Source organism: Bos mutus, chromosome 6, assembly GCF_027580195.1.
Source record: "Bos mutus isolate GX-2022 chromosome 6, NWIPB_WYAK_1.1, whole genome shotgun sequence".
NCBI lineage: Eukaryota > Metazoa > Chordata > Mammalia > Artiodactyla > Bovidae > Bos > Bos mutus.
In genome coordinates, this window is record NC_091622.1 from 105,081,782 (window position 1) to 105,093,120 (window position 11,339).

Genomic DNA, 11,339 nt, shown 5'->3' on the forward strand with positions numbered 1-11,339 from the left:
TTCTGTCAAACCTCAGCATGAATCAGCCATAGGTATTACATATATCCCCTCCCTTTTGAACCTCTCTCCCGTGTCCCTCCCCATCCCACCCCTCTAGGTGGATACAGAGCAGCCCCTGTTTGAGTTTTCCGAGCCATACAGCAAATTCTTGTTGGCTATATGGTAATGTAAGTTTCTGCGTTACTCTGTATGGAAAGAGAAACATATTTCTTAATACATCTATTTATCTTCCTCTTTCATGTTTCCAAAATTAAAGTCACATGGGCAAATGAGAAACCATGGCATGCTTCACCCTAATCCTCTTGTCCTCAGGGTAAGTCACCTAATCAGGTTGAACTTTGGCCTCCAATCCTCCTCACATTTTCCATGGTCAAGGACTTGGCTGTTGGCAGCTTTGAGATCATGCTCTTTAAGTTTCAGAGTTAAAGTATCTGAACTTTATTAGACATGAAGTGAAAGTTTCTCAGTTGTGTCCAACTCTTTGTGACCCCGTGGACTATATAGTCCATGGAATTCTCCAGGCCAGAATACTGGAGTGGGTAGCTGTTCCCTCCTCCAGGGGATTTTCCCAACCAAGGGGTTGAACCCAGGTCTCCTGCATTGCAGGTTGATTCTTTACCAGCTGAGCCACAAGGGAAGTCCCTTTTAGACCTGAAGGGACATTTTAGCCTGATTTTTATGTACATGGTTCATCTGTGCCAAGGGTCTATGCTGATCAGTTGAAGTACCATCAGAGTTACCTCGAAATTTTGAATGAGGCTGTCTGCAGTGTTAAGACGACATCAGTTGTAGAGGCCCCAGGGGTCTCTCCCATCAAGGTGTCTGGCTCAAGGGTTTTCTGAACATTCATCTTGTACAAATAAAGAGAACTATCTTAGTTGTCAATTGCCATGGAGGCTAAGATATTTATTTTCCAGATGCCTGGGTCTACTGAAGCTTGTTCTTTTTTTTTAAATATAAGTTTATTTTAATTGGAGGTTAATTACTTTATTGGTTTTGCCATACATCAGCATGAATCCGCCACAGGTATTAAAGCTTGTTCTTTAGGTTTAAACCTGTGGGACTCTTGTCTGTTGGTCTGCTGCTCTGTGGAAAGACTGCAGAAAGTAAAGACAAAGTTAAGCAAAGGGTACCTGAGCAGAACAGAGTCCTGAGGGTTTGAATCCTGCATCCAACACCCCAGATCTGGCCTCCAGTGCAAAGAATGACAGGTAGGTTGGCCTCCAGTCATAGCTTTCAAGATATAACACTATGGCAACTATCTTCAGTGTCCCCAGGGGAAACAGAGAAATGTTCCAGTCTTTTTCCCTTAACTGACTTTGGACAAGCCCTTTGGGGTGACAGTGTACAACAGAGGGGAGGGATCTTCAGGAAAATTGAGGATATACGTGGAAAGTGGCTCATCTCATCTCTGAAGAACAAGCTTTTACCAACCAAGGGTGGAACCTTCTCCTTGAGTGCTTCTGCAGTGTAGAGAGTCTTAGAACTCTAGAAGGTTTTACCTGCACGCTCTGCGGCATCTGAAGTCTGCATATTGAGACTTAGTCTCAAAGCAGCCAGCTGGGTCAGGACTTGCTAACCTCATGCATATGAATCTTTCTGGCTGGATGATTCTTCACCATGGGGGTTGCCCTGTGCATTATAGAATGTTGAACAGCATTTTTTGTGACAACTGTCTCCAGTTATGTTTTTCCTTTGGGAGCAAAATATCTCCTGGTTGAGAGTCAATGAAGTAAGTCCCTCAAGGAACAAGGGAGGGCATCTTGTCCCTCTCCTTCCATGAAACCTTCATATATGGAGTGCTTCATATTGAAGCACTTTTCTCATGAACTCAAAGGTGGGAGAAAACTTCAGAGAAGGGACAGGATGGTTCCAACTCTCTCCCTCCTTGGATGGATTTCCTAGTTTAGTTCCTACAGCTTGGCCTTTGCTTATGTCTTCTTAGTTTGAGGAATACTTTTCACCACTTGAATCTTGCCATCAAACTTTGAAGCTAAACATTGTATATCTTTACTGCTCACCCCCAGGGCAGCTTCTTGCTACTCGGGTCTGAATCTGAATGACCTTTATATATGTGTGTTGGACACTCTGGATTCATATTTAGTTCATCGGGTGGATGCTGAGTGAGAAACTAGAGTCCCATTGATGTCTGCAGTGGCTTCAATCTCTGCAGGTGACCTAAGGGGCTGGGGCTGTATCTGAACTATATGTGCTTTGCTGTGTTCGTTCATTCAGTCATGCTTGACTCTTTGTGACCCTATGGACTGCAGCAGGCCAGGCTTTCCTGTCCATTATCTCCTGGAGCTTGCTCAAACTCATGTCTGTCGAGTCAATGATGCCATCCAATCATCTCATCCTCTGTTGTGCCCCCTCCTCCTCCCTTAAATCTTTCCCAGTGTCAGAGCCAAAATCTTCTAAAGACTTGACAACTCACAGGGGTTAAGTTAGGATTGTTTCTCTAGAAAAACAACCCCCAGGAGATTGCAAGGTGTTGACTTGTGATTGTGGGGGTGACCTATCGAAGCAGAAATCCACCATAGGACAGCCAATTAGGAAATACAGTCTGAAAGTCTTGGACTGTAGCCTCAATTCCTGCCTAAAAGTATCTTTTCTTCATCAGGAAAGCCTCTGCTTTGCTCTCAAAGCCTTTCACCTGATAGGATCAGGCCCACCCCCATCACCTAGGATGCTGCTGCTGCTGCTAAGTCACTTCAGTCGTGTCCAACTCTGTGCGACCCCATAGATGGCAGCCCACCAGGCTCCCCCATCCCTGGGATTTCTCCAGGCAAGAACACTGGAGTGGGTTGCCATCTCCTCCTCCAATGCATGAGAGGAAAAGCGAAAGTGAAGTCGTGTCCGACTCTTACAGACCCCATGGATTGCAGCCTACCAGGCTCCTCCGTCCATGGGATTTTCCAGGTGAGAGTACTGGAGTGGGTGTCATTGCCTTCTCCTAAACAATCACTATGTTACATTAAATATCAATGTGCTTGGACACAGTCAGGTATCCTCTGGCCTCACATGAAGTGAAGGGCAGCAATATCCCCAGAGACGAAGCTCCAATAAATGGTCTGAGAAATGGACAATTTATAAGGTTTAAGACAAGTGTATCAGAGGGGAGAAGGGCGAAGGAAGGGAACTATATATAAGGGAACTTCTGAAAACATCATAGAAACTCACAGTTCCATTGTCATAATTGAGAAACACTCCAATCTAACACAGAGGCCTTTTCACAAACTGAACTAAGGGTGGGGAGATGGTTGACAGAATATACTGACTGTTCACCTTTGTAGAAAACAAAAAATGCTTCTTCAGCACCAATACTGATATGGTATCACCTAGGATAGTCTTCCTGTAATTAAAGGCAACTGATTACAGGCTTTAATCACACAAAATACTTTCACTGAGGTATTAGATTAGCGTTTGGACTAACTGAACTGTAGCCTGGATAAGTTGACAATAATACCATCATAGGTTCTAAATCTTATTTCTGGAGTAACTGCGTTAAGTGCTGGAAACCAGAAAGCACTTCTGTACGATCTGACTGTCCTATATGTTGTTGAGCCTTGAATCAACATGGGCTTTGAACTGTGTGGGTCCACTGCATTTTTTTCACAAAAGTGCTACACGGTACGTGTTGACTCTGCAGATGTGGGACTGTGGATGGTGGTGGATGTGCATGTGGAGTTTTGACTGCATGGGTGGGGCGTGGTTGGTGCTCTTAACAGCCTGGTGTTCAAGGGTCAACTGTATCAATCTCTTAATCACCAGGTAGTTTCATCACCCGGATGTTATTCCCAGAGAATAAATCAAAGCCCACTAGACATCCACACTCAGACCCCACACTGCAGTGCCCAAGAAATGCTGCTTGTCCTGCATACTCCAATGTGAGGTATAGGACAGGGCTTCCAGGCTGGTGTGGTTTCATATGTTCTTTGGATCATTCCATGGACTGCCACAGCCCACATTGGTTCTATAGGCTTCTGTGGATCTAGAAGTGTGGATGGGACAATGAAGTCAAGGATGACAGATACTTGGTCTTACGTTTTACTCAATGTTTTTATTGCCTGATAACTGATAAAGCCCACTCTTGGGTCTTGGGTTGTGTGGGGTCTGGGTTACAACCAGGCATGTAATTCTAAGCAAGTGACAAAAAATGTTTCCCAGGTCAGAGAGCATGTTCCTGTTCATGTCAGGAATATCCATACATTTACTGCCTGCTTTCCATCTGACTAAAATACTGGTCCAGGACAGGCTTGACTTGCCGGTGAAGCTACTGGTGATGCTGGGACAGCTGGAGACTCTTTAGAGACTTTGGAGACTCTTGCTGTCAACACAGAGTGTCATCTGGATTGACTGAACACCCTGGATCACCATGAGGCGAGCTCTGTGGCCTTCACTTGGGCCCCAAGGTATCAGAATGAACCAGGCAGGCTCATGTTGAATCAAGCAGTCCCTCTTCTAGGCAGATAGCCTCAGACTTGATCCTCACTATTCATAATGGTGGATGCTGGGTGTCATAGACTGTTCCTTAAGCCTCCCTGAGCGTGACTATAGGATACATACATGTCTTCTGTGCTCTGGTCAGGCAGGAGTAGGCCATGGCACTGGTGGAAGAGGTAGATGAGGCACCTGGATTGTCTGGGTATAGATGCCAGCTTGGACAGTTGGTCTTGGATCTGCTGAAGCCTGGCCTGAAAGACAGGTGCATCTTTTTGGTAACTCTGGGAGGCATGATGTAAATGCAGGAGGACCTGGCCAGGCAGAGGGAGGGAGGCTTTTGATAAGGTTGTGGTTCCCTTCACATTGCCTGCCTTAATCCCAGTCAAATATTTGAGAATCGTCATGTGCTTAGCTCTGTTCTAGGTGACTGGTTCCTAGGAGGAAGGATAAGTTTTTTCTTGTATCCCTTGAGCAGGGAGTTCTGCAGGTGGACCAGGTGATCTGTTCAGGTTTGCCATCAACGTGGCCCTTATACTGTATTCTAGGCTTCCCTACAGGTTGAGCTCTCTCCTTTCCCCTTTGGATTGTGCTGCTTTGTGAATGTCATTTCCTGCTTTCCAGTGGCCACAAGCTGAACATAGTCCAGCTGCCAAGTCTGTTTTTTTCTTCAATAAGCTATACAGAGATAACTGGACAACTACACTTATTTTGTAATTTAAAAAATTACATGATTTAAAGGTTACACTAATTTAGTTATTGCAAACTTTTGGCTATATTCCCCATGTTATATAAGACATCTTGGTAGCCTATATTACACTCAGTAGTTTGTAACTCCCTTGATGGGACCTACTAGTTCTGAGTCTGCTTCTTTCTTCTTCACTAGTTGTATTTTTTTAGATTCCACACGTAAGTGATATCATACAGTATTTGATTTATTTCACTGAGCATAAGGCTCTCCATTTCCATCCATGTTGCTGTAAATGTAAGTATGTTCTTTTCCATGACTGAATAGTATTCAGCTATAAGAATATACCGTATATTCTTTGTCTGATGGACACTTAGGTTACTTTCATATCAGGGCAATTGTAGAGCTCTTATGCATATTGAGGTGCATGTATCTTTTTCAAATTTTTTTGAATATCTGATCTGACTAAGCTTGCTTTCAGGAGCACCACCCCAAATCAAGGCAGTGTGCCTGCTTTGGTCCATGTCTGGTTTATTTCACTTAGCATAATGCTCTCCAGGTCCGTCCATATTGCTGCAAATGGCAGTATTATGTTCTTTTCCATGGCTGAATCAGATCAGATCAGTCGCTCAGTCGTGTCTGACTCTTTGCAACCCCATGAATCACAGCACGCCAGGCCTCCCTGTCCCTCACCAATTCCCAGAGTTCCCTCAGACTCACGTCCATCGAGTCAGTGATGCCATCCAGCCATCTCATCCTCTGTCGTCCCCTTCTCCTCCTGCCCCCAATCCCTCCCAGCATCAGTCTTTTCCAATGAGTCAACTCTTTGCATGAGGTGGCCAAAGTACTGGAGTTTCAGCTTTAGCATCATTCCTTCCAAAGAAATCCCAGGGCTGATCTCCTTCAGAATGGACTGGTGGGATCTCCTTGCAGTCCAAGGGACTCTCAAGAGTCTTCTCCAACACCACAGTTCAAAAGCATCAATTCTTTGGCGCTCAGCCTTCTTCACAGTCCAACTCTCACATCCATACATGACCACAGGAAAAACCATAGCCTTGACTAGACGGACTTTTGTTGGCAAAGTAATGTCTCTGCTTTTGAATATGCTATCTAGGTTGGTCATAACTTTCCTTCCAAGGAGTAAGCGTTTTTTAATTTTATACCAGCAAATTTGGAAAACTCAGCAGTGGCCACAGGACTGGAAAAGGTCAGTTTTCATTCCAATCCCAAAGAAAGGCAATGCCAAAGAATGCTCAAACTACCGCACAATTGCACTCATCTCACACGCTAGTAAAGTAATGCTCAAAATTCTCCAAGCCAGGCTTCAGCAATATGTGAACCATGAACTTCCCGATGTTCAAGCTGGTTTTAGAAAAGGCAGAGGAACCAGAGACCAAATTGCCAACATCTGTTGGATCATGGAAGAAGCAAGAGAGTTCCAGAAAAACATCTATTCTGCTTTATTGACTATGCCAAAGCCTTTGACTCTGTGGATCACAATAAACTGGAAAATTCTTCAAGAGAAGGGAATACCAGACCATGGCTGAATAGTATTCAGCAATAAGAATATACCATATATTCTTTGATGGACACTTTTACTTCCATATCAGGGCAATGGTAGAGCTCTTGTGAATATTGAGGTGCATGTATATTTTCAAATGTTTTTGAATATCTGACTAAGCTTGCTTTCAGAAGCCCCCTAAATCAAGGCAGAGTGCCTGCTTTGGTCCTCAGGAGCATGATGGCAGTCCAAGACATTCCAGTTAGTGTCTTCATTTTCCTCTTAGAGTACAGCCTTTGCGGAGGACACAAGGGGAGTGACAGGCCTTGTCTTCCTATCCTCAGCTCTCTGAACCTCATTTGGAATATGGGATATTTTCATGGCTGAGTACAGTGTTAGGCCACCTGCCCCATGCCATCAGATCTAACATACTTATGTCTATGTGTACTATGTATATTGCTACGTTGGCTGCCTCCCACCAATGTGACGAGCTTCCCTCAGTAGGGCTGGGTACCTCACACCTTCGCCTTTATTCTTAAATGCAGCAGCAGCTCATAAGAACTGATATTAGAGGAGATAGAAGAAGGGCTGATAAGATGAGAGAGAGAAACTGAAGGCTGGAGGGCATCAGACAGTAAGCACTTACCTTTCACTCTAGATGCTGCAGGGGCCTGAGCTGCTCCATTGTGGAGGGTCAAGGACCTGACAAGACCTCAGGCTGCTACTGAGGACTATTTGTTAGGTGCATGGGGTGTAGACTCTAGTGTCTGCTGTAGCGCAGTTCAACACCCTCCTTTGATGGCAAACTGGTGGATGAGCAGGGGTGCCAACAGTTGAATGAAGAGGAGGAAGACAGACACAGATCTGATGATGACCTGGTTAGCTCATCTGGGTATAAAATACCTTTTGAACCTTATGCACAAGGGGAACTTTTTAGCCTGAGTTTGTCCACCTCAAGTAATGGTCTTGTAACTTTGCATGTTGACTGAGGAAGCATTGCTTGGGTACTTTTAGTTGTGGAAACCACCCTGCTTACAGAATCTATAGCACAATAGTCAATGTGGAGGCTGCAAAGATGTCACCCACTGTTGAAATGTCAGGGCTCAGTGTTCATCTTGAGGTTACCTTGCATGGAGGAAAAGAAAAGTTGGCTAACTGCCGTTGAAACGAAGGTGTTAATTTCATAGTTTCCCCAGTCTACAGGAGCTTAGAGTTTAAATTTATACCTGTGAGCCTCTTGTCTGTGCTGCTAATTTGAAGGAGGAATGATGGAAGTGAACACAAAACTTAGCACAGAAAAGGAATCTGGGCAGGACTGCAGAGCTTGCTGTCTTGGGGTCTTGGTCCTGAATCCAACATGTCTGACTTGACCTTCGGTGGAGAGAGTCATGGGTAGGTTGGTCTCCCAGTCATAGCTTTCTAGAAGAAACCAGATGGTCTCTGTACTGTCAATGTCACCACAGGGAAATGAGGAAAAGCCAACTTATGTCCAATGTCAGTGCACACACTGTTGAAGTAGTATGTAGTGGAAAAGGGTCTTTGGGGGAACTTAGAGACAGGTGGAAGATGCCTTATTTCTCTGTTCTAGGAAAGGAGTTCCAACCATTTGGGTTGGATTTATTTTTGTGTGCTTCTCCAGGTCATGGATATTTTCAAAATCCTAAAGGCTTTACCCATGTTCCTGAATGGACACCAAAGGCTGCAGATGGGTCAGATTCCCTCTTGCAGAGGCAGTACCTGGTTATCCCTTCTCAAGCTCAGTACTGATGATATTTTAGGCTGAATAATTCTTTGTGGGTAGGCCGTGCTGTGTACATCATAGGATTTTGAGCAGCATTCCTGGCCTCTTAAAGCCACTAGCTTCCTTCCACAAATCACAGCTGACAATCTCTCCCTCCATTGCAATGTCACTGATAGAGTAGACTCTGGTCCCAGTCAAGAGCAGTCTTTCCTCTCTCAAAGTTAGGATGCTAAAGCCCCTCTGTCACCTCTTGGCCCTTCTGATCTTGCAGGATAGGTTTCCTGTAGGGCAATTTCTTGTGCTGCCTAAGGCTGGCTAGCCCACCCAAGCTCTCAGGCACAGAATCTGCAGGGGGGGTCTGCCTTGATACTCAGAGGGACTTGAAATTGAAGCTGGAAGGTTGTGCTCTCCACTAAGGGAGCTATCCTACTTGAACTAAGTCTGTCGTACACTGTCCCCTCCCTGCCATCTTTCCTTCTGCTACTCTGTCTAGGAGAGTTGATCAGGAAAGAAGCCAGCACAGGATTGAAATACCTCTCAAAAGAGCTCACCAAGGGGTTCAAGCACTTACTGACCTCAGGGCTGCAGTCCAGTCATTTGCCAGTTGATGGAGCCAGTCTAATCTTAGCTTCTGTTGCTGAAGCAAGCTTGGCATTTTCTTGTCTGAGTAATCCACTGCCCTACAGGAACTTTGAGAACCTTGAATAGACTTGCTTGGACAATGGGATTGGGCCCAGGGTTGTCTTTTCCAATTGGAATGACATCTGTAGACCTTGAAAGTCAGATGTCCAGATGTTTAATAGGTGAACTCCTCTGCTTGAAGTCCTGTCACCTGGGACTCCATGGAGTGGGCATCTCCAAGCACCTATGTGCATGACAGTTGGTTTACACTTCAAATCACTTTTTTTTTAAAGAATCTTTATCCTTGGCTGTATAAAGTAAAAATTTTAGCTTCTATTAGTTTTTTGCACCTCTATTTTATCATATACTTACATTGTATACAGTAGTGGTAGATTCTCTAAATATGTTATATGAAGAGTAGAACATGTCTTTGGTATCATTTCATTGCATGCTAAGTCACTTCGGTTGTGTCCAACTCTGCAACTCTATGGATTGTAGCCTGCTAGACTCCTCTGTCCATGGGATTCCCCAGGTAAGAATACTGGAGTGGGTTGCCATGCCCTCCTCCAAGGGATCTTCCCAACCCAGGGATCAAACTAGTTTCTCTTATTTCTCCTGCATGGACAGGTGGGTTCTTTACCATTAGTGCAGTGTAATTGAATGAAAAAAATTAGTTGGGGAACACAATTACCCCTGGTTGAGAATCACTGAGGTGTAGGTCTTTCCTAGGAAGACTACTAGGTGTCCTGTGGTGACTCTTCCACTGGTTGGATGAGGGATAGAGGGTTGAATACAGATAAATTGAAGTTTCCTTGATTCTGGAAAGTATAGGGAGACTTTGGATTGCCTTGGTTAGAGGTAGGATTTCCCTAAGAACAAGGGTTCTATGTCCTCGGACAATTTCCCTAAACTTAGCTCATAAGGCTTCTGATTATTCTCTCAATCCCCTCCCAGTTACGGAAATCCCTTTTCAACTCTTGTACCAACGACTCATAGCTCAAAGTCATCGCAACCCCAAGTTGTGTATATCAACATGAGTTCTTAGTATGTCAGTCATTCACACTTAAGTATCTGAATCTGACCTTTGTGTTTTCATGTGAAATGCTATGCAGGTACAGTTAGCTTGGCTGGGCAGATGCTGAATGAGAAACATGTCTCTTGCTGATGCCACGTGAGATACATCCCTGGAGGTGGCATGAATGACCATCCCTAACCATAATCACCTCAGTGCTGATAGTCATCCTTGGGTGACTACTGACCAATCAAGAAATTGATAGACTTAAATTCTCAATCCCTGGTTGATGTCTTAGAAAAGCAGTTAATTGAACAGACACTTGTGATTTCCAACACTGGCCACTGTTTCTGCAGCTGTTCAGCTCAAACCTCCAGGTATTGACCAGTACTGTTTGAATATTCAATGTCTTAAATATTTCACTTGGCATTTTACAGAACTGAAGCTTTAGGTATTTTGTGTCTTATGTCACTAATTCTTTAAAGCAGGCAAAAGCTGTCTTAGTGTCTTGGTTGGTTGATGGCATATACCCTTACCAAGTACTACATAAGTACCAAGTAAGGCTTGAAATTTTGGTTTGGTGGACAATTATTTCATTTGAAGGTTTATGAATTGAGTCACTTGGATCTGAGAATCCACGGCTCTGGTAGCTTTCTCTTTAGATTTCTGGGTGAGAGTCTGAGAAAGCTATTTAACTGGAATATCAAATTTAGAGTCTCAGAATCTACATTAAGCATTGTTGTTTTAACTTAGATACTTAAGGTATCTTTTAATCCTGCCATAATGGTAGAGTTAAATAGGCAGAACTTAAAGACCTGACAGATAAAACTGCTAGAGTTTTGAAAAATTTTCACAGTGGCCACAATCCTAGGCACTTCTGTCAGGCTCATGCATTGTTGAAAAATACACCACTCAACACATTTAAGGAATAGTTGATGTGGAGACTGTTAACCAATATTTGAACTTCTGCTTGTTCCCTTCTGCCTACTCTAGAAAAATCATCAGGATATTTCCAGTCAATGGCTTCCATTCCTTCTTTAGACATAAACTCTCCCATAAAAACATGTTTCAGTTGATGTAAACCTGAGAAGATAAGCTGGTAGGTTTTAATGAGATCAGACTGTGTTGGACACTCAATGGAATCCTCTTAACACTGGTAAAGTCCTTTGCTGTGCATGTAACTCTGCTTCAGTCTGAGGCGTATATGGTGGTTTTGGTGCCATCCCCACTGAGCCTAGTTTTAAAAGGGGCTGAGGAAGGCAGTAGGGCTAGCCCTCTGGGTGGGGGATCAATCTTGGGTTCAAAAGGAAGTACAGAGAGATGTACAACAAGGAGA